The sequence below is a fragment of the Leptinotarsa decemlineata genome, unplaced genomic scaffold (assembly GCF_025532065.1).
Source record: "Leptinotarsa decemlineata unplaced genomic scaffold, Ldec_3_MD MMD2_tig00078422_RagTag_RagTag, whole genome shotgun sequence".
In the NCBI taxonomy this organism is placed as follows: Eukaryota; Metazoa; Arthropoda; class Insecta; order Coleoptera; family Chrysomelidae; genus Leptinotarsa; species Leptinotarsa decemlineata.
In genome coordinates this window covers 2,044,588-2,068,723 of record NW_027412747.1, presented here as the reverse complement: position 1 = coordinate 2,068,723, position 24,136 = coordinate 2,044,588, and the positions used below count along the sequence as shown (strand labels likewise).

Genomic DNA, 24,136 nt, shown 5'->3' with positions numbered 1-24,136 from the left:
GTATTCAGGACGACATAGATGCTGTTGACGATAATAATGCGGATGATGTGATTAGTATATCATCTGATTCAGATGATTATGACGACGACGACATCATGAGTATATCATCTGATTCAGATGACTATGAGGATGATATCATTAGTATATCATCTGATTCAGATGACGATACCATTCTGATGATGAGAAGCGTTAGTCCATATCATTGTATGGATTAATAAAAAAAATAACAGCCCTTTTCAGGGCTACAATTAAAGACTGAAACAATAAAAAAATAGCTCTTTTCAGAGCTACCATTATACTTTCAAACAGAAACAGATTCATACCATTGTTAACATTATGTTAACATTATAATCTCAAACGAAATATATGTATGTGAAAGTATTCATCATTATATGCATATGAATGATTGACAAATGCCAACTTCAACTTTCATTTAAAGTAGTACTCATCATATGCATAGATATTCAATGACTATCAAATTCCAAATTTCGACTTTTCAGTCAAAGTAGTAATTTATTTGTCATATAATGTATAGATATTCAAAGACTAACAAATAGTAATTTATTTGTCATATAATGTATAGATATTCAAAGACTAACAAATTTCCAACTTAGACTTTTATTAGTCAAAGTATTCATTTGTCACATAATCTATGAATACTAATACAACTAACTACTGTTTGTGTGAATAATGTAGCCCTGAAAAGGGCTGTTGTTTTTTTTTGACCAGTAGGTCCACGGTTATTGTGCCACAGGTTGAACATTATTACATATAATACATGTAGATACTCGGGTGAAGTTTGTTAGTGGCCTCTCGCAAGCTTCACACCAATTCTGTCCCATTTCCATAATTGAGACAGTGTTGTGGGTGTTGACATGGGCATACCACCCTCCATTATTGTTTCTATGCGAATAAAACCGAAAGCAGCACCAACATAGTTTTTTGTTCTCTCCATCTATTGTGCTGATCAATACGTATGCATCCATTGCACAATACAAATCCAAGGGATCTTCCAGTGTCTCACTGACATTGAGTGTTCGCATACCGATCCTCATAGCACCATCACCTTCAGTTGTGTCAGCTTCTATCCCTTCATCATCTCCTTCTTCATCCATGACCCTCTCAAACTCCATCACGTCATCATCTTCGTCGCTTTGGTTGGCCTCGTTTTCAACTTCGTCTATCTCATCTTCATCGACTTCAACATCTTCTGCTTCAACTATTACTTCCTCTAGCGGAACATTGACATCCTCATCATCTGATTCGTCTATCCAATTGTTTTCATCAACAGCAGATATTCTATTTAATGCAGCATTTATTTTTGCAGAATTCATCTTGTTGTTGTTTGCTCACAGTTATAGAGAGTGAATGAATGAACTCTAGGTTTGCAAGTCAACTTATATAGGAGGTGATGCGACTCCCACTTGACTCGTTTAGAGTGGAATAGTAGGAGAAGTTATCCCACTATACTTCCACATGATGTTGATTTGTATAAATAGAGATCGTAGGTATAGGAGAGAGCATTCAGAGTTTCTGTAAGTCATCTCTTAATATTTCTAATCGAATTAGTAAAATGCCGTTTCCAAAAGAGTGGAATGAAAAACCAAAAGTGTGTGTCTACCCAATGATGATTGCAGGGGCTATTGTGTGCTACTTTTGTCAAATAAGTAGACCTAAGGATTCAATCAATCCATGTACTGGTATGTGTAGTGATTGCGTGTTGCGGATTCAACTATCGCCTCCTTCTCATCCACCGAAGCGAACAAAATCGGATTATCGTCAACAACAGTTACAGTGTCTGAAGTGTTCCGAACCTATAATATTTAACAATATAGGTATCTGTAGAAATATTTGTGGTACCTGTGCTGCCGTTCCAACTCCACTGCAACGTTGTTTGCGTTGTGATACATATTCCATGAATTGTTGGAATCATGTATGCAATGCATGTAGAAGTACTTGGGATCTGTGTGAGAAGGTTGGTCAACTCTACCCCAATAGGAGAATCCATTTTTTTCAATGTTGGTGTTTGACGCACGAGCAACAACTATTGAGGAATAGAGTCAAAGAACGTTCCACATCCACAGAGACATATTAACATTTTTCATTTTTTATTATCGTTATTGTCCTCTATTATTAATAAATATATATATATATATTTTGAATTTATTTGTATTATTTTCTAACATTTAAAAATACATGCATGCAACACAAAGTTTTCCTCTTAAATGACAAAGATTGTTACATGCGTGAATAGTTTAGTGAGAGAGCGCATGTGCCAGTTGATGAAAGAGCGCATGCGCTAGTTTATTTTCTTCTATAAATGGTGAGGTCTCAGTAACATCATCACCTTTCCTATCCACATTCTAATGCTATCACATATCATTCCTCAGACCTTAATAATCATGAGCTCTATGCCGCTATTGATTGCTGAAGATGGTTCACCACTTGTTGATATCGATCAGACTGATTTTGAAAATATTCCAGTATTACATTTATCGAGTCAAGATTCGATAAATGATTTTGATATTAACGACTTCGTTAACTTTGCAGATGTGCCAGAACCAAATGAGCAAATTATTATTGAAAATCCGATCGTTTCGCAATTATCATCACTCAAACACTCTTCATCTTGGTGTTGATAAGAAATCTAGAACAATCAAGAGGAAGGTTACTAAGGCATCTTCATCGATTGTCACTGACTTTAAAGAAAAGAAAGAATCCAAAAGTGTTGTGCGACAGAAAAAACCCGCAACGAAAAGTGACAGATCGAAGAGGAAGTCAAAAGGTACTCCTAAAGAAATGAAGAGTGATTTGAAAGCTGAACCGCTATCTTCTTTCAGTCCCCTCCATCGGTTTGGGGAAATGAAAAGGAAAGCAAAATGCCCTCTTGTAAAGGCACAGATGACTATTGCTGAACTTGAAAAGAGTGAGCGAGCTATTAATGCTAATAATGAAACTCTTGAAGCATTAGATGCCAAGATTGCATTAGCGAAGGTTGAATTAGCTAGAATGTCTAAAGATGCTGATGAACTCCGTTCAAAAATTGGTAAAGATAAGCAATTCCATCAACGTTCGAGAATGCAAGCTCAGGCTGAGCTTGAGGAGTCGACTAAGCTTTATGAGACAGCATTATCAGTGAGAGATAATTGGCAAAAAGAGTTGGATACTGCATTTCAAAGTGACGGCGATTAGTTTTGGGAATGATAATGTGTTTTCAATATCGTGAGTTGAAAAATATAAGCGGGAATGGAGTATACAATTAATTTGGTTTGGTATACACAGAACATTGCGAATGGCTGGGGCAATGTTTACCGCTGCAATATTTTTCAGTTCACATACTTATAATTGAAATGAAAACAATAATGAACTTTAATATTACTTTATTCATAAAAGTCACTATTATATACATTTAAACCATATTTGATTCATCAATCCAAGAACTTTGTTCGCTAGGAAGGCCTAACCACTTTACATATACTTTATTTTTTCTTCTCTTCAACACCTTCTCAATCAGATATACGTCAGGATTCTCGGTTCGTAATAACTCTTCTTCGTAAAAACATCCTCTAATCGGCTGTTCATTCATATCTTCAAGATTATAAGTCGTTGGGATGGTTTTATTAATTTTAACAATCTTGAATAGCTCCGTGGTAAAATTCGCAGTGTAAGACTTTTCAAAAATATGTTTGTATTTACTTATACGTACAATATCATTTAATTGGAATTTGGGTTTACTTTGTCTTCCTCCAATTCCATTGATACCCTTGAATTTTAATTTTGTTGTTGAATCAACATTGATGGGTGCCATACCTATTGTACGATGAACTTTATTATTATATCTACTAGTTATAATTGGAAGAATATCAAGCCATTTGTGGTGACCTCTCATCGAACATTCCTTGTAGAGCCATGCCTTTATTGTACGAATCACTCTTTCTGCTATAGCTGCCTTCTTTGTGCTAAATGTTGAATAATGATTGATATTATACTCTCGCATGAGAAATGAGAAGTTTTTATTGAAAAATTCTTTCCCTTGATCGCTTTGTATGTGTTTGGGGGAGTATTTGGCTTCTTTCAGTACATGTTTCATTGCATTAGTTACTGTACTACCTGTTTTATCTTTAACTGCTACAGTCCACAGATATTTGGAGTAACAATCTATCACTACAAGTATATATCGGTATCCTTCATTACTTTTTGCATAAGGTTGCAGTTCAGCTAAATCTATTTGCCATAGATCTGCAAAACCTTTGATGGTGGTTATTCTTCTACGAAAATTACGTCTTGCAGGCTTATGTAATTCATTAACAACTTGTCGTTTGACATCACTCATTTCATTAGTCATTCTATTTCAATATGATTAAAGAGAAAAGGTGATAATGTTACTGCATTGAATGATGATGTGACAGTGATCATTACATGTGAATATGTTAATATATTATACCTTCTTCACGTAATTCTTCAATTATTGAAATTATTTCATTATCATGTCCGGTATGTCCAGCTGACTGAAGCTACCAATAGTCGTAGGCGAGCAACTAACTCTTTCGGTGAATTCCAGTACACATAATTCACAGGTTTAGAATTATATATTTTCTCCATTTTCACTCGTTTGAGTGCTCCACCAATTTTACTTCTACTTCTTATTGAATATTGTCGTGAGTCTAATAGAGGTTTGATAACTTCACGAAATTTTTTAGAATTTGTATTTTTAAAACCATTCTTCAGATGATATTGTTTATATGGAGCATTCGTTATTTTCAATATTTTGGAATATACTTGACGAGTTTCTTCATTATCAACATCTTGTGGATTCTTCAAAAAAATCATATCATACAATTCTGGACTACCTGCGCATTCATATTTTTTCACTTTATTAGCATCCCAAAATGAAATGTTTCCATCTTTGAAATTTACCACTAGACTTCCCATTTTCAGCTTTTGTGTAATTGGATCCATACGTACGCCAAATGTTCCATCATATGCTGGATTTCTAGATTTTATATTATTCAAATGTTTCATCAAAACATCTTCACCACTTTCATTCATAACAGGTGAGATGTCAGGATCCGAGGAATCGATGTGGGACGATGATGGTGTTTCGAATAGAGTTGTTCTCATATCGTCTTGAAGTGTGCTCGTGTCACTATTCACAGATGATACACTACCAAAAGATTGTTTTCTTCCTATTGGAGTACTCATGGGATAATTTGAAGTAGATTGAACAGTTCCATGATTTGGTGATAACACTGGTGATTTAGAAGTAGCGTTTGATGATAAAACATTCAATGGTTTCATTATGGGCTCATACAATCTTTCAAGTGTCGTACGATTTTCAATATTATCATTCTTGATAGAGTTGAATTTCTGCCTGACAGCTTCTGTTGTCTCTACTAGTTGACGTTTCAAATTTATTTCATTGTTTTTATTTTCAGGATCTTTTTTTGTATTCATAATGCCCTTTTTTTGAATTAAAGCTTAATTCGTTGGTGAAGTGACCACTACAATATTCAGTGATCGAATAAGTTCCAAAAACAAGATCATGGGTATATAAAACTATCGAATCCTTTGCGATATCTACCTTCATCTATTTTTCTATCCTTATCAATGACTAGAAATCCATATTGGTCCTCCCAGCATTCAACACACATCAATTGGAATTGTTTGAATGTTACATCGGGTGAAACATGATCTGAATAAATGTGATGTAAATTCGTCTCATCTTGTTTGAACATTATAATGAAATTGGTATTGTCACGCACTAACTGTTTGGGTACCCGTGAATATGTCTGTGCTAGATAAAAACAATCAACATCCTTATGACGTCCCATACAGAAATATGATCTAATAATATCTTGCTTTTCACATATCACATCATCGAAAATGAAAACAGAATTAGGCTTAGCGTCGGAGGGTTCCACTATTTCTGCATTATTGCTGAATGTATAAAAACCTAATCCTTTTATAGGTTCCAAAACACTTCGCAAGTACTGATATTTAGGTTGATTGAGTGATTTCGAATAGAGATACACATTTCTTAATCTCAGTCCTTGTGGATGTGTTAATAGTGATATCATTGCATTCGTCTTTCCACAATTTGAAGGTCCTATAATGAGTCCTCGAACTGATGATGGAAGTAGTGGACCATGTCTGAATACCCTTTGTCCATTCAATCCACAACCAAATTTCTCATCTAGATTATCTACAGCAAACTTTTCTTTCTGTTTTACAATGCGCATCGTGCCGTGGTTGGAGACTATATAAATGTTATTAGCTTATTCATTTCAATGTGTACCATCAAACGATACGGACGTATTAAAAGTGATCGTAAAATTAAAAGAGGTTGTGGTTTTGTTAATGATTTAATAAACAAACTTCCTTTCGAATTACATCTACCGGAGGTTATCAATACTGTGGACCGGGTACAAAATTGAAACAACGTTTAGCTCGTAACGACCCTGGAATCAATAAATTAGATATTGAATGCAAAAAACACGATATTCAATATTCTAAGCATCCATCCGATCTTGCAGCAAGACATTTAGCCGACATAGAACTTGAATACAGCGCTTGGGATAGGGTTAAATCGAAGGACGCGAGTATTGGGGAAAGAGCAGCTGCATTACTTGTCACCAACATTATGAAAGCGAAAAGACATATGGGCATGGGTTGTAGTACCAATAAGAAAAAATGTAAGAGGAAACAAACGAAGAAAAATAAAATTAAAAAAGTTGCATTTGGTGCTGGGATAGTCCATAAAGTGCGAAATGTATTGAAGAAAGCTGGTGGGAATCAATTTGTGACGAATAATAGCAAAAAAGCTATCACTGTGGCATTGCAGGCGGCACGTAAATACCTTGAAGCTGCCGGTGGAAAGAAGAAAATCCGCACACCACGCATAATTCTTGTTCCCAAGATCGGTGGACTTTTACCATTGATACCAATTTTTGCTGGACTATCCGCACTAGGAAGTTTGGCGGGAGCCGCTGCTGGTATTACCAAGGCCGTGAATTCGGCAAAAGCCAGCAGAGCGGCTTTAATGGAAGCCAATCGTCACAATAAAACCATGGAGGCTGTAGCATTAGGCAAACGCGGAAGTGGAATATATCTCAAACCATACCGTAAAGGTTTAGGACTATATTTAAAACCATACAAAGCCACAAACAAAACAAAAAACTAATTGAACCCCTACCTCAGAGGCCTCTTACTGATCTCGATCTCAGTTATTATGCACAAAAAATGAAAATTCCACATTTTCGTGGTGTTTTTATGCGTGATAGATTACCATCTTCAGGTCCAAAACAAAACGAGACAGCTATTGTTAATTTAGATGGAATAAGTGGACCAGGAACACATTGGGTGGCATATAAAAAATGTGGGAAAGAAGTCACATATTTCGATAGTTTTGGAGATCTACCCCCACCATTGGAATTGACTCGATTCTTTCGAAAATGTTCGAATGTAAAAATCAAATATAACTATGATCGACAACAGAAATTTAATACAGTTCTCTGTGGTCACTTGTGCTTGCAGTTTCTCTCTAAATAATTTTCCAAATAAAAATGGATACAACACCAAAACTGGATCGGGAGGCTATCAAGGGAATGGGGTTTTCACTTAGAATGTTTTCAAAATATGGTACCTTGAAAAAAATGGATAAAGTGATGCTTGCAAATATGCCTAAGGAAGTGATACTTGCATGTGTTGCACATGAGATTGCATATGTTTGGGAAAAGTTGCCTAAGCATCTGCAAGATGACATCGATATAATGAAACATAGATATTGTTATGAGCACCACCACCACGATCAAAATTCAGAATCGGATGTTAATGACGGTCCTATACCTCGGAAATCTATGTGTTGTATTTGTAATATAGAGGATGTGAATATTGGTATCAATAAAAATGATACTTATTACAATACAACACCTTCCAAAAAGTGTAAATTGTCTCAAATGTGCTGTTGCTGTGTACAATAATAAATTGAAATGTGTTTCAAAATATTCATCAGTCATGTCACGAAAGTTCGAGCTACAAGCTGTCGGGACAAGTGTCTTGAGTGCGGATTTTTTTCCACCAATTGAATTGGATAGGAACAGTCGTTATGGATTAGGACTTTTGGGATTCTATGGGTGCAATACAATCAATAATATAACTGAAGCTAATAACTTAGTTAGTTTTAGAATCAGTAATGACAACTCATCGATACCCCAAAAGTTGACAATTGAAATTCCATGTGGTGCTTATGAAATAGAAGAGATCAATGCCGTCATACAGAAACATATCATGTTCAGATTGTTTCATGATAAAAAACCAAATGATGTCGTTGCAGATGATATTTTCTATCTACACGCCAATAATAATACATTCAAATGTGAAATGCGATCCAAATATGAAATTGATCTGACACATCCAAATTCAATAGCAGAAATGATGGGGTTCGCTCATGAAATATTTCCACCAAATCAGATACATGAATCATCATTACCAATAAACATTACAACTGTGAGACTTATCCGCTTAGATTGCAATATAATATCTGGTTCATATATAAATGGTGAAGAATCCCACATTCTTTTCTCATTCGATATTGATGTTGAACCTGGCTACAATCTCACTAAAGAACCACACAGTATTATATATATGCCTGTCAGTCCAGAAGGTCGTCAATTGATTCACAACATTACAGTGCGTATTTTGGATGAAAAAAATAACCTTATCGATTTTGGAAGTGAAGAAGAGATTTTCATCATTTTGGAATTGAAGAAAATCGAATAACTGTTGTTATGGGTTTCATTTATAATAGACAAAATCGCATTGAACAATCCCAAACGAGTTGCACTATCAAAAAGAAAGGTGTGCATAAAAAGAAGCTCATTCCACAAGTGTATGCTAAACAGTTAGCACATAACGCTCTGTCTGTGAGTGATTTTAAATTTTTGAAATCGATTGGATTGAAAGTGAGAAAATAACAATGGTGCTCGAAACAAACAATGAAAAGTTGAATATATTCAATGAACCAGTGCTCGATCATTCTCTCATAAGTTTACATGAGCACAAATATAAGCCCTATGGATCACCGCTATTCAGGAATTCGGATGAAATCAGAATTGCAATCAATAATCAAGATGTTATACTAGATATTGCCGAGAGCTTCATTTACATAGAAGGTAAATTCACCCCCAAAGATGTAGCGAAATCATGCTATCTCTCGAATAATGCAATTGCATTTCTCTTTGACGAAATTCGTTATGAAATGGGTGGTGAACAAGTGGCTGTTGTTAGAAAACCTGGGATAACATCTACAATGAAAACCATGATATCATTTGGACAATCTCATGCTAACACATTATTGACATCTGGTTGGGGACTTTCACAATTGAAGCAAGATATCTTGGATACAAACAGTCATGTTTTTAGTGGAAAACTACCACTGAAATATTTGATGGGTTTTGCTGAAGATTACAACAAAAGTATCTTGAATGCCAAACAGGAATTGATTTTGATTATCGCTCGATCATTCAAAAACTCATATATAGGTGAGGTTGATGCTGATTTGGAAATAAATAAAATCGAATGGAAAATAAGGCATATTGTACCAGATGATAAACACAAGCTCAAACTTTTGAGTAGAATAAACAAAAGCGGTCTGAATGCCAAAATCAAGTTGGCGTATCGTATGTGGGACCTCTATGAACTACCATCATTACGTGGGACTTCTTCAGACATATGGGCCATCAAAACAACTAACGCATTGGAAACTCCTCGTTTTGTCATCATCGCATTCCAAAGTACTACCACATCTGAAGATAGAACACAAGATATTACAAAATTCACAACTGCTGATATCAATAGTATTCGAGTATACTTGAATTCTGAAGTTTATCCATATGAGCGTTGGAATTTGAATTTCGATAAAAAACTTGATGCTCCTGCTTATTATGCTTTTGAGAGTTTCCAGCGAAGTTATTATGATAAAGATATGAATGAACCTCTGATGGACATTGGACAATTTAGAGGGAATCCACTATTCGTCATCGATTGTTCCCATCAACCGAATGCAACAAAATCATCAACTATTGATATAAAGATTGAGTTTGAGACGAGGAAGACCAAGTTTCCAGACAACACTAAAGTATATGCATTAATTTTGCATGATACAGTTTTAACATACAATGCATTGGATGGTTCAGTTCATAGCAGATATTGACACTTTTTTTTCACTCTATCATGTACTGTTTTATGATCTTTTTTTTTTTATTTGTAACTGACTTATATCATGTATTGTATTTTATATCATATTTATTGTTTTGTAATCATTTTCTATTGTATTTCATCAGATTTAAATAAATAAAACATGAAAATAATACAAAGTTTTTTATTTGACATTATTTATGATATACAGGAACATACAGACTATCTAAAATAACTTCTTCCTCATAATCATCATTTTCGCGACCATCTTCAATTTCCTCTCGATTTTCATCATTCAATTCAAAGTGATGAATAATCCATTCTGGCAAGTATGGTTGGAGGCTATACAGGAATCTTCTTAGGTTCAGTTCAATCATAACCTCACAAAGTTGCCACAATTCCAATTCATTATCCAAAAATTTGTTGCAAACTTCTGCACCACTCCAATAGTTCTCAGCATCACGAAGGCATAATTCGATTTGTTTTTCATCATAGCATACACTCATATCATAAACGCTTGCATGTTCGGCTCCATCACCCAACACCTTCAATTTAGACGACAAATGTTGAACCGATGATTTGAGATCTACAATATCGACCCAATCTTGACTTGCGTACTGCATCCACATCTTTAAATGGTGGAACTGAAATCGAATAAAAAAAACAATAAGCAACCTCCAATTTTTCAGTGATATAATACTCACATTCCCATTTTACTTGTAGTTACAAAGTGAGTGTATTCAACTAAGTTAGTAATGTTTATATTTCCATATAATTATCATCTAATATATGAATATTAATAAAACAATAAGAAATTCATTATAATTACTATTATTATTCAATCATATTGAATTTGACTAGAGTTATCGTTTTCACACCAAAAAAACTTTGTAAGCTATGACCTAAAGAAATTCACTATAAATTATTACTATTATTCAATCATATTGAATTTGACTAGAGATCGCGTTTTCATGCCAGCAAAACTTTGTTGGCTCTGTCCTAAATACATCATCGTATATTTACCACCTGATGAGTTGATACAAGATATATCGTCATCACTGAATTGCAACGAAATACGTTTTGGTAGCCATGTTTTAAATAATTTATCATTGCTCACATCTTGCAAAGTTAATAAAATTGATTTACCAAATCGTGTAGAATAAGTTGACATATTTTTAATTATGTACACTTCATCAATTGGCAATGATGATAAGGCCTTTTGCTCTAGTATTTCAACCTCCTGTACAATCAAATTATTAATTTTATTCAAGTCTACTTTTGAAACGGACATGATGAAAATATATATGAAAATATAATTAATTTCCAACAGACAAATACACTCACCGTCTTCCTTCTATTACGAACTGAATAACACTCTACCAATTGCTAACTGCTGCAGATATATTCGTCTACTGATTTCATAGTGTGCCAGGCATTTCTTTTATATTAAACAGTGTGAGTCACCCCCACCATGAAACCGTGAAAGATTCACATTGCTAGTTGCTATCCACTAGAGATGCCTGACGTCACAGCCAAGCCCATCTCCCAACTTGATGCGATAACAGTTGCCGGTACGAGCAAGCAATGGTCGTTGCGGTCTCGGAGAGGGTAGACGCTAGGCAGACGGTCCTCGGCTGCCGTTGTGTCACCATCGATAGCGGGGCTAGAGCGAACCTTCATCGCTTCGGGAGAGGTGAGGGCAGACCGATGAATACGCATTACTCTGCCACACGTCGTGGAGTGAACATGTCGCTCTCTAGCCGTTGAACGGTTATTGCTGTGACATCACTCCACTACTAACTTGGTGCCCTAACACCGATGGAGCATTTATTACTTGGAGGATCTTCGAAGTATGCAGACGTATGTTTGTACATAGACAAACAAGCACATGATGAAACCCTGTACCGTGCATTCTCCTACACACACACACACACACACACATAAACACACAAAATCTCATATGAAAAAAAAATCTGAACGATCCATGCACCAGACACTTCAAGGTCACAACGCCTTGACTTCACTGCACAACAAAAAAACTTCACCAAACAACAACCAATAAAAAAAGCAATTAATACGTCATAGTGGTGGAGGAGGCCGAGAATCAGCTGTAAACAACTACTCTGACGCTTTAATTGAAATAAAATTTGGAATTTGGTTGAGGCCTTCTCAGAGTTTTAATAATGTAAAATCAATTATCATAAGATAAAGACTTGAAATTATTCGTCAGCAAACAATCGACTATATCGTCAGACTTTTCAATTTCGTCCAACTTATTCATAATAAATGGGAAAAAAAACTCACCGAAAAGTGAAAACCTGAAAACACTTTGTAATTAAAAGAAAACACTTCAAAAACACATTAAGAATAATACTAAAAAGCACTGCTATAATACAATACTGCCTGTTTTATACACAATTAACAAATATCAACAAGAAACACTAAAACGATTCACCGAAATATTTTTCAGTCCCGGTCCGTCACGGCATCCCGTCCGAATAATAACAAACGCAGTCATACACTAACGAAGACAAACTGGAGGCTAGCCTCGTTTAACGCTATAATTTCTGTAACTGAAATTACAAATCGGGATGTATGTCGCTGGCTAGATCGGTCTCGCGGAGCCTATGTTTTTTAAAGCGGTCGGAGGCTTGGTTCCCTTGCAACGTATCAACGTATGGCATTTATTATTTCGGGTTGATGGTTTCTTCGTTATTTGTTCGTGGGTGGGCGGTGCGTTTGAGATTCGTTGGTGCAGGATACAGTGTGGTACATACTACGTAGTATTTATATCAAAAATTAATGGTAAAACAATGATACCCAAGCATTTTCAGAAAGAAATATTCATAATTATTTGTCAATATTTTTTAATTTATTGCGATGAATAGCCTCAAATTTTATGGGGAGGCTGAGCCTCCCTTGCCTCCTCTGACAAGTCGCCGCTGATTTTCTCTGAACAAAACATTGACCTGGAGCTTCATAACTATTCAAAAGACTGTCGTTCTAGCGATTTCTACTGTACGGGATATAAAATTTCGTGATTTCGAACATTACAAGACTATTGTTTGAAGGTGGTTGACAATGTTTCCTGGTGCATTTTATTAGTTCGGACTTCCATCATCTGATATGATATGAATTGATTTGAAATCCTTGAAAGAATCTGTGAAAAACTAAAAATATCATCTGAAAAATAACAATTGTATTAATCAAAAAAACTGAAATTACAATGAAATAAAATTCAAGCAAGAACCAAAAAATCCAAAAATGTAAATATTGACACGAGATATTGGGAAGAAAATGGTAGATACTGATAAAATCAAAATAAAGTTTTTCCTTTGCAGGCTTTGAAAAAAAATAAGTTTTGGTTAATGCTGAATTATTGCGTTTAATGAATCGAGTTGTTTTGTATACAGATTTTCGTAGATTTATAATTCACAAATAAGTTTCATGTACAATGTTATCCACACAAACAAAAGTGAGAATCGTCCTTTTATGTGGTGAGAATGTGCCATATCGAGATGTTGCTTGTATTTTCAATCAATGGCATCCAGGAAGGAATATTCATTTTATTACCATGGGGGGGATATCGAAAACATTCAAAGAAACTGGCTCTGTAGACAATCTTTTCAAAAAACCACATAATCCAATAAAGTATAATGAAGAAGAACAACTCAATGTTTGTTTGAGCGTTGTTGAAAACGGAAAAACGAATATCAGGAGCATTAGTGAGAAAAACTGTGAGAAGAATTCTGCACAAAAATGAATTCCATCCCTATAAGCCAAAGTTAATAATAATAATAATACTAATAATCTTTATTCAGCAGCAGATACATCAGTGAAAAGAGAGAACAAAAAAAGAAATATAAAAAAATATATATACATATATAAATACATATATATACATATGAGATGCGCGCTGAAAAGGCGAAGTTCATCATGAGCATAGATATTCTCACAGATGGTCTTCCACTTAACCTGTAGGTATTCTAAACAATATAGGAAAAGAAATATTTTAAAAATATTAAAAAAAAAACTAAAACAAAAAAAAAAATATATATATACATACATATATACCCACATATATATACACACATATACACCCATATACACATATATAACTATAGTCCGTTCATAATTTGTTGATAGCTCACTGCAAGTTTGACCCTCAGTAGAGAACTGAAATACAGAGAGGACAGCTAATATGATATAATAACAAAAACCAAACTAAAACTGGCAGTTTAAGATGTTTTCGACTAACCCACCTTGTATCTGAAGAAATACAATACAGCTATAAAACTTTTAATCCGATTATGTAGGTATTTTGAGTGGAAATGAGTGACCAGTGTCGTAGAGTATATGATTAAAACATTAGTTACTTTAAATGAATAAATATATTAATATTCTTAAACTGTAGGTACTGTAAACTGTATTTTTATTTAAAAAAAATTTCTTTATTTTATTCAAAAATAATAAGTTACTTGCAATTTGTAAAAGATACATTTATTTAATTAATACCTATTTTTAAATGATATAAACTACGATTACTTACAAAACTATTCAAATTCAAAATAAACAGGATCATCTTCGGAATCCGAGTCGTCTTGCAGGTTAATAATTAGCGGTTGTGTCTCTACAGTCGCATCAATTATATTGTCAAGATCCCACATTTTTTGTTCTTCTTCTATTGCATGTCTTACTGCATCTCGCCAATTTTGTTCTGTAATATGTTATAAAGACTCATATAACAATTCACGTACAGCTTGTATTTTATATGACGAATTTTTTCTAGCCACATAGCTTTTCATTTGTGCCCAAATGAGTTCAATTGGCTTTAATTCGAAGTGGTAGGGTGGAAGTCTATGGACTGTGATGTTTCGTCTTTCCGCCATTTTGTAAACTACGTATTTCTTGAACTTAGATTTGTGTTGCCGGGCAATTTTTAAAAGTTCTGCTTTAACCATTCCATCTTCGTAAGGCAGGGACTTATTCCGCAGCCAGTCAATGATATCCTGTTTCTTCCACGCAGTCGTTGGAAGTCTTTCAACTGGTCGTGAATGATAAGGTGCATTATCTAATACTATAATTGAGTTTGGTGGTATATGTTCAATCATCTGCTCAAAATACTCTTCGAAAACATCAGCTGTCATCTCCTCGTGATAGTCTTTTGTGCTTTTGGATTCAAATTCCAACAAACCATGCTTAGCAAATCCTTTTTCACTGCCAATGTGAGAAACTATTAATCTACTGCCTTTACCAGAGGGTGAGGAAATACCAGTAGACCAACCTTCCATAAAGGCTTGCCTGGAGCTTGATATATTTTTATCTGTCCAAATTTTTGTGAGAGTATGACCTGCGTTTACCCACGTTTCGTCCTGATAGTAAATTGGCCTTCCTTCAGCCTGAAATTTTCGTATAGATCTTAGATACTTTCTTCTCCAACATATTATCTCTTCCCGGTCATTCAAAAGTGATTTTCGGTCTGATTTCTCCCACCGGAAATTTAATTCTTTTAAAACTTGCCACAATTTGGTTCGTCCGATATGAGGCAAATCCGGGTCGTGTCTAACTTCTTATAAAATTTTGTTTAAGTTGGGTATTTCTTTTTTGTAAAAAAATTCGTGAATTTTCTTTCGAATACCATTTTTGGCAAATTCATCAATTTCAATAGGTTTTCTCCCCCTCTTTAAGTATTCGTTTGTATTTGGGTTAGCTATACCTTTTTTTTTTTCTTTCTGATAGGAACCTATATATTGTTGACTCCCCTACGCCCGTCATGTTGGCACAACTCTTGATTATGTCCTAAACAGTGTTTGTGGGATTCTGAGAAACCAGAGCATCGTGAACGTTCAAAACAATAGTCTTCTCTCTTGGTGAATAGACAGACTTACTGACTGTACACAACAGTACCGGTGTAAAACTTGATGATGTTGATGATGATGACGAAGCCATCGCAAGCAATCAAACAAAACAAGCAGGAACGAAAGGTACGTATATGTTTGTAGGAATATGAAAAAAAGTTACTCACGCACTGCACAAAATTCGCAAAATAAATATTAGAGACGTTAATTACTGCCGTAGACGCCGAAACACCAACGAGCCGTAGATTAAATGCGATTAAAAAATGTACTAAACCAAAAATTATTTTCGTTCGTAACAACTTCACCCTTTCAAGGCAAGTTTCGAATATAAACTGAAGCTTTATATTTAATGAATAAACACCTCAGGAACCTCCGCCTATGATTTTACGAGTTTTACGACCGTTTTATGACTTGGGCCCTCATTTTGTGCTATCGACAAATTATGAACGGACTATAGAGCACTAAAAAGTCTCTACCATTTACAAGAGTTCCATATTCTAATCAGTAACCGTAAGTATTATCTAGAACAAAAACCATGCATGTTCAAAATAACAGAAAAAAAAGATATTATAAAAAAATCATACATTTCAATCCAGTGGGAGAGAGAGAGACAGAGAGACAGGGGTTTCAACCAGTAGGGGATTTTAAGGCTTCTCTAATATGTTTTCGAAATGTCATAATCCTCATATTTTTCATTTCCTTCGGTATGACATCATTTACTTTTGAAATATTATAAGAAAAGCTACGCTCAAACATAGAAGTTTTATGGACGGTTGGAGTTATAGTTCCCTTGGAACGGATGTTCAAATTATGAACATCAGTACGAAATACGATTTTCCTATACAAGTAAGATGGTGCCTTGGTCTGAATAATTTTATGATATGAAATGCAACAGTGTAGTTCTCTACGTAATTTCATACTCAACCATCCAACTTCTTTTAATCTATGGGTGATAGGCATGCCGACGCCTACGAACACCATAAATGAATCGAAGGCAGTAGTTCTGTATCCTCTGTATCCTCTGTGCATTAGCTGCAGTGAGACAAGGACCATATACAGTATCGCAATGCGAGAACGTTGAAAGCACGAGAGATTCGCAGAGCATTTTTTTGATATTTTTGTTCAGCAAGGCACGATTCCCTTGTAGTATTTTGAGCTTCCAGATGCTTTTCCTAATGCATTCTGAGATATGTTTATCGAATCGCAGAGAGTAGTCCATCCAGAGACCTAAATTCTTCACAACATCGCAATATTCGACAGGAATATCATTAATTTTGATGGTAATTTTACTTTCCTGAAAGAAAAGTCTATCGTTTTTCATAACGAAAACCATTGCTTTACATTTACTAGGGTTCAGTAAAAGACAATGATCTTTGGAAACTTTGTGGATTCTATTGAGATCCTCATTAATTTTCCCGCAGCCATTTCTAATATCAGTGGGGTGAAAGGAATAAATTAACTGGGTATCATCTGCATACATTTGCTAGTGCCCATGGAGTATAAGACTGCTAAAGAAGACAGTATATATTGTATAAAGGATTGGTCCCAGAATAGACCCCTGTGGGACTCCACAACTAATTTGTTTCACTGAAGAGATTTTATTATTCAGAATAACCCTTTGTCCTCTATTACTTAGATAATTATCAAAAAAATTTACAGATTTTTCAAATAGTCCAATATAGCCTAGAATATATTTCAGGGCATTATGGTTGAGAGAGTCAAAAGCTTTCGAATAGTCTAATAATACCAGAACTGTAATGATACCAGAATCATTATTACGTAATATACGATCGGTAACATTCAAAAGTGCAGTAGCACAGCTATGTCCCTTCCTAAATCCAGACTGCGTGTCCGGTAGAATATCCTTATCATGTAGGTACTCTACCAATTGGTTTTTAATACCCCTTTCTAATAATTTGGAGATGACTGGCAAGATACTAATCGGCCTCAAATTGTTCAACTCATTCACCACATCCGTCTTCGCTGAAGGCACTACATGTGCTATTTTCCATTTACTAGGATATACTGAATGTTCAATACAGAAATTCAGAATATGTGAAATGAACTCAAGTATGTGTTCATACACACTTTTAAAGAAAGAGATTTCGATATTCCGGTAGGATTTTCACTTTGGTTCCAAGGTAGGTACAGGAGAAAATGATATCGCATTTCCCTACAGTATGATGGACAGACGAGGCATCTTTCACGTGTAACGGAATAGTTAGTTTTCAAAATTGTCGCTGGTGGTCCATTTGCAAACGAAGAATACTCAGAGAATACCATTCGGTAGTGTTGTACTAACATAAATCCCTTATAAATTGGAAATGCCACAAAGTCTGTGAATGAATGAACTATAATTATAATTTGTACTGAACGGAAAGGACGGCAAACGGAATGATGAATTCAGGCTATCTGTGAGATTATTGAGATGAATCGAAGCATATTATGATGTTTTGTTGTGAGTTTGGTTATAGTTATTTTGGTTTTATGTTATTTACACATCTAATGGTGAAAATAAAGAATATAAGATTCATGGAATCAAGTCAAAAAGTATTATTATTTGCTCGATAACTATACATTATACATCCAACAGTCACACTGTTGGCTGTGAACTGCATCAACATATTCCAAACTCATCTGCAGCTAATGGAATACAAATCTGCTAATAAAAGGAATACGAGTGTAATGTGAATAAAGAGAAATGCATTTCTTCGAATATTGACATATTAATGTAACATGGAATTTTACATTTCCAATTTTTAAATTGAATTTAAATTGAATTAAAAAATAATAAATATATAATTCCAGTGAAAAAGAAAAAATTTATTACATAAAGAAATGAGCGAAATATAGGTTTCTCACTTCAAAAAATAAACCCACAAATGAAGTATTTTAAATGAGTGGTATGATGGGTTCTTCAATGGTCACCAGAAGAGTATTCCTGACTTTTGTCCAACAATGCATCAGCCAGTCTTTCATTATTGATACCAACAAAAATGTACATTAACTTTCATTGTCCCAATCTGAAAGTGGCACAACAAAATTGAAATAAAAATCAGATAGATATTTCCTTCATAGGTTCTTCATTAACATTTACAACTTTTTATGACTTGGAGTACAACTTGCATTCCCTTGTTGAAAAGTACGCATTACGTTTTCAGTGTCTTGGCGCATCTGCCTGTACCAGTTACCACTCCGTTTCCTTTTGGGCATATTGATACTATCTTGAAGAAGAGTGATGAAACTTATGAAAACATATGATACAAAAGAATGTGTCATTCGCTTTCTTTTCTCTACTGGAGATACACAACTGAAATCACTCTCGTTTAAACATGTACTTATTCAAACCAACAAATCTCACACACCAACTCTCCTCGGGCCTAAAATGAGGTATAGTAAGGTTAAGCACTATTGTCTTTCACTTACTTTTCTTAAAGACTGAATATGTAACTACTGTTTGAAGATTCAAAAGCAAATTATTCGCTGTACTGCAAATTGGACAGCCTCAGATTATAAATGGTACACTAAACATGAGAGAATGATACTTTGATTAATAACACCAATACACCATGCAATACGCACGCGAACCTGCCATGCCAACCGCCATGATAAGGGGCAGCCGCTTTCACAGAGCTTCGCGACTGTCGTGCGCTACACTTCAATCGACCAATGAGAAACGTTCACTTCAATACTTCACTTCCTCGTTTCTCTGTTGCCAGGATTTATCGCTTTGTAATCAAATAATGTCAAATACATAAAGATAAATAGGATGAGAATAAACCGATTTATTTATGCAGTTGATTCATTTATTGGCCCATTCGAATTTTTTGTCGTTTCCAACAGTTGGAGCAATTCATCAGAATCTTCGCGATGAGTTCAAAAACTGGTATATACTATTAGGTTTATAAACATTAGGTTATGCAATCGATTTAAACCTTGAAATATTTTTATTTTCAATAATATGGAATTATTTGAATACGTTATCATAAGATAATTCAGTATTCCAGTAATATACCGTATAGAATATTTTAGAATATTCCAAAATATACCGTGGGGATATATTCTGAAAATATACCATATAAGGTATATTGGATCGTAAATATTCTTAGAATATTGACGGGAGAATAATTCATTTATAGACATTCTATGCACATTCTTTCGGGAATAATCCTGCCATATTCATTCAAGCATACTATATGAATATTTTAAAGGCATGTATATATTGCAACAATATTCTATGAATATTTGGATTATATACGTTGGTTAAATGACATAGGGGGAATATTTCATGAATATCTGGTGCTGTCTGGAAATTTTGAAATTTGAATCATGTTACGTTCTAAACGATAGAAAATATTTAAAAAAAAACGTCAAATTTAACAGGTTCAGAGTAGCATATCACGAAAGAAAAGGTACTCTTTCTATTCATTTTTTGAGTACAAACCAACTGCGAAGTCAAATTAATAAAAAATACTTTCATGTGTCCCGAACTTGTATATTCACACGTCAAATTTCATCCGAAATGAATATCTGTCATATAAGTGCTTGGAGACATCTCAAAAAAAGCTGTTCAAAATGTTACAAAATACACCTATTCCAAAAATAGCATCCAGGTGATCCCGAAAGGCGATTAGATATTTGTAATTAGTTGATAAGAAGACCTGAACCCACACAGCACTAGATATTCATGGAATATTCCCTGTATATCATAAAACGAACGTATATATTCCAAATATTCATAGAATATTCTTGGAATATATACATGCCTTTAGAATATTCATAGAATATGCTTGAATGAATATGGCAGGATTATTCCCGAAAGAATGTGCATAGAATGTCTATAAATGGATTATTCTCCCTTGAATATTCTAAGAATATTGTCGATCGAATATACCATATGGTATATTCTTAGAATATATCCCCACGGTATATTTTGGAATATTCTATACAATGGAATTTTGAATTATCTTATAATAACGTATTCAAATAATTCAATATTATTGAAAACAAAAATATTTGAAGATCTTAATCGAATGCATAACCTAATGTATATAACCCTGATAGTGTTAACCAGTTTTTGAACTCAACGCAAAGATTCTGGAAGAATTGCTCCAACAGCAACTGTTGGAAACGACAAAAAAATTTGAATGGACCAATAAATGAACCAATTGCATCAATAAATTGGTTAATTCTCATCCTATTTGTCTTTTTGTATTTGAAATTATTTAATTACAAAGCGAAAAATCCTGGAAACAGAGAAATGGGGAAGTGAATAATTGGAGTAAACGTTTCTCATTGGTCAATTGAAGTGTAGCGCGCGACAGTCGAATAAGCTCTGTGAAAGCGGCTGTCCCTTAATGCATGGTACATTTGCGTTTGCGTTAAATTCGACATTTGATTCAACATGGCGGTTGACGTGGCAGGTTCGCGTGTGTAATGCATGATGTGTTGGTGTTATTATCAAAGTATAATTCTGTCACGTTCAGTGTACCATTTATAATTTGGGGTTGTCCAATTTGCAGTACAGCGAATAGTTTGATTTTGGATCTTCAAACAGGAGAGTTGCATCTATTCAGTCTTCAAGAAAAGTAAGTAAAATGCAATAGTATCGATAGTAAAGTCATGGTGATTAACCTACTATACCTCATTTTAGGTTCGAGGAGAGTTGGTGTGTGGGATTTGTTGGTTTGACTAAGTACATGTTTGAACTAGAGTGATTTCAGCTGTGTATCTTCAATAGAGAAAAGTAAGTGAATGACACATTCTTTTGTATCATTTGTTTTCGTAATTTTTATCACTCGTTTTCAAGATAGTATCAATTTGCCCAAAAGGAAACAGAGTGGTACCTGGTATAGGCAGTTGCGCCAAGGAACTGAAAACGTAATGATTACTTTTCAACAAGACAATGCAAGTTGCTCTCCAAGTCATAAAATGTTGTAAATGTTCATGAGTAACCTATGCGAAAAATATCTATTTGATTTTTATTCCACTTTTATTGTGCCACTTTCAAATAGTGATAATGAACGTTAATGTACATTTTGTTCCAGGTATTACTATTGAAACACTGGCTGATGCATTGTTGGACAAATATAAGGAAAACTATTCTGGTGAGCAAAGTTTGAATAACTTTAAGTAAGTGAAATTCATTGAAGAACCTATCATACCACTCATTTTAAATACTTCATTTGTGGGTTTATTTTTCGAAGTGAGAAACCTAACCTAACTTATTTCTTGATGTAATACACTTTTTCTTTTTCAATGAAATGATATATTTATTATTCTTTAATTAGTGCTGATGAATTCACAGAGTTGTTATTTTAGTATATTTTTTAGTATACATTTGTTTGAGAGTAGGAACATCCTAATTTGAATACATTTCTAATATTTGTAATATGACAGTATTCAGGAATATTTTATTCAGTGAATAAATATTTTGAATTAGATTTTTTATTTTTAATATTGGTTGAAACGTCAACTATTTCAGTGTATATTGTTTTTAAAATATATTTGTTTATGAATATTATGTGTTTTATTACTTGTGTGAATCTTGTATCAAAATGCAATATATACATGCCTAATAGCGGTTACTCGTCACATTCTTGGAATATTCCAAATATTCCTAGAATATTCATAAAATATATTTAAAGAATATTCTATGGTGTTTCTCTATTGTATATTCCTACAATAAACTAAGAATATCCTGAATATTTTATGAATATTCCTCGGGTTCTATTCCTGGAATATTCTTAATAGAATATACCTTAGATATTCTAAGAATATTATAAGATATTCCAAGAATATTCCCAAGGAATATTCTTAAAATATATCAAAGGTTCGCCAGGAGCACTTCCAGGGAATATTCTTCAGAAGATATATATATCCATGGCATATTCATAGCATAATACAATATCCTTAAATGTATATTCATGAAATATAGCTGGAATATCTATTGCTATGTGGGAATTTCCTGTTTTCCTGAAAAATATAATTTGGACAGATGAAAGCACTTTTACGAATTGCGGGATATTCAACCAAAATAACGAACACATTTGGAGCATAAAAACCCCAGGCAGTTCCGAAAAATTCGACCTCCAGTGCGATTTAGTATTAACGTAATTTAGTAGTAGTAATTTACACAAATAGAATTTTCGGTCCTCATTTATTTGACGGAATTCTGATTGTTGATTTTCGAAAACTATTTAGAGGATCTACCTTTGGCTAACTATAACAACATCTGGTTTCAACATGATGGTGCTCCACCGCATACTACCAGACTAGTATATAATCACCTGACTGAAAGTTTTGGTGATAAATGGATAGAGAATAGTGGGCTGATGAGGTGGCCAGCAAGTTCTCCAGACTCAAGTGTTATGGTTACATTCTTCTGGGGTTAACTGAAAAATAGAGTTTATGGTCAGAGGAAATATCAAAATATTGGGGACCTGCATTAATAAAAAAACACATATAAATAATCTCAGTAAGATATATTCCTAACTTTTGACGTTGGATAAAAATCCATATAACAATGTTTTAATGAATCTATCAAATCTGTAATCAATAGAATAATGTATTTGATAAATTTAATTCAAATGTTATTATCCTAGCTTCGCTTTAAAAATTTGACACACAGGTAGTGATTTCAAGTTGGTTACAACTTTTATCACTATTACCACTGACATATGTCATGTCAACTATCTATCATTCCTAACCAATAGAAACAAGTTGTGAAATTTCCACATCTGGACATTATCCACTTTTTGAAAATGTCAAACTGTAAAGTATTTTATTGAAAATTTTATCTAATATTACACATCCTTTCCCAATTTTTGTAAATGAATTGTACCAATGTTCATCCAACATGATGTGTCCAATATTTTACATAACCATCGTATGAAACATCCTCAACAAATTTGTAAGCATCCTTGATGATGAAAACAATTTATTAAATTTCCGAAAGCTTGGACAAACTTTGAAGAGTACTCTTTCATTTGCTGCAAAGCCCCACTGCTTACTAGTTCCATTCCTAACTAGTCAGCAACGACTACCCTTTTCTTATATATTATTATGAGATGATGATGTTGTTA

General features: G+C 34.1%; 1 long non-coding RNA gene across 1 annotated transcript; it reads left to right on the top strand.

The window, feature by feature from the left end:
- The first annotated feature begins 20,768 nt into the window (after positions 1-20,768).
- On the top strand, positions 20,769-22,554 carry LOC141487335 (uncharacterized). The gene is made up of 3 exons (XR_012468340.1): positions 20,769-21,640; positions 21,706-21,798; positions 22,100-22,554. It is a non-coding gene; the product is annotated as an uncharacterized lncRNA (long non-coding RNA).
- Positions 22,555-24,136: the final 1,582 nt, after the last annotated feature.